We start from the raw sequence: 767 nt of genomic DNA, 5'->3' as shown, positions 1-767 counted from the left end.
ACTATCAAACTCTTAGAGGAAAACATAGGCAGAACACTCTGTGACATAAATCACAGCAAGATCCTTTTGGACCCACCTCCTAGAGAAATGGAAATAAAAACAAAAATAATCAAATTGGACCTAATGAAACTTAACAGCTTTTGCACAGCAAAGGAAACCATACACAAGACGAAAAGACAACCGTCAGAATGGAAGAAAATATTTGCAAATGAAGCAGCTGACGAAGGATTAATCTTCAAATTTTATAAGCAGCTCATGTAGCTCAGTATCAAAAAAACAACCCGATCCAAAAATGGGCAGAAAACCTAAATAGACATCTCTCCAAAGAAGATATACAGATTGCCAACAAACACTTAAAAGGATGCTCAACATCACTAATCATTAGAGAAATGGAAATCAAAACTACAATGAGATATCACCTCACACCAGTCAGTATGCCATCATCAAAAAAATCTACAAACAATAAATGCTAGAGAGGGTGTGGAGAAAAGGAACATTCTTGCACTGTTGGTGGGAATGTAAATTGATAGAGCCACTATGGAGAACAGTATGGAGGTTCCTTAAAAAACTAAAAATAGAACTACCATACGACCCAGCAACCCCAGCGCTGGGCACATACCCTGAGAAAACTATCATTCAAAGAGTCACGTAGGGCTTCCCTGGTGGCGCAGTGGTTGAGAATCCACCTGCCTATGTAGGGGACACGGGTTTGTGCCCTGGTCTGGGAAGATCCCACATGCCGCGGAGCGGCTGGGCCTGTGAGCCAT

This window comes from Physeter macrocephalus, chromosome 2 (assembly GCF_002837175.3).
Source record: "Physeter macrocephalus isolate SW-GA chromosome 2, ASM283717v5, whole genome shotgun sequence".
Classification (NCBI taxonomy): Eukaryota; Metazoa; Chordata; class Mammalia; order Artiodactyla; family Physeteridae; genus Physeter; species Physeter macrocephalus.
The sequence above is the reverse complement of the archived record's forward strand: the minus strand, read 5'-3'. Positions refer to the sequence as shown.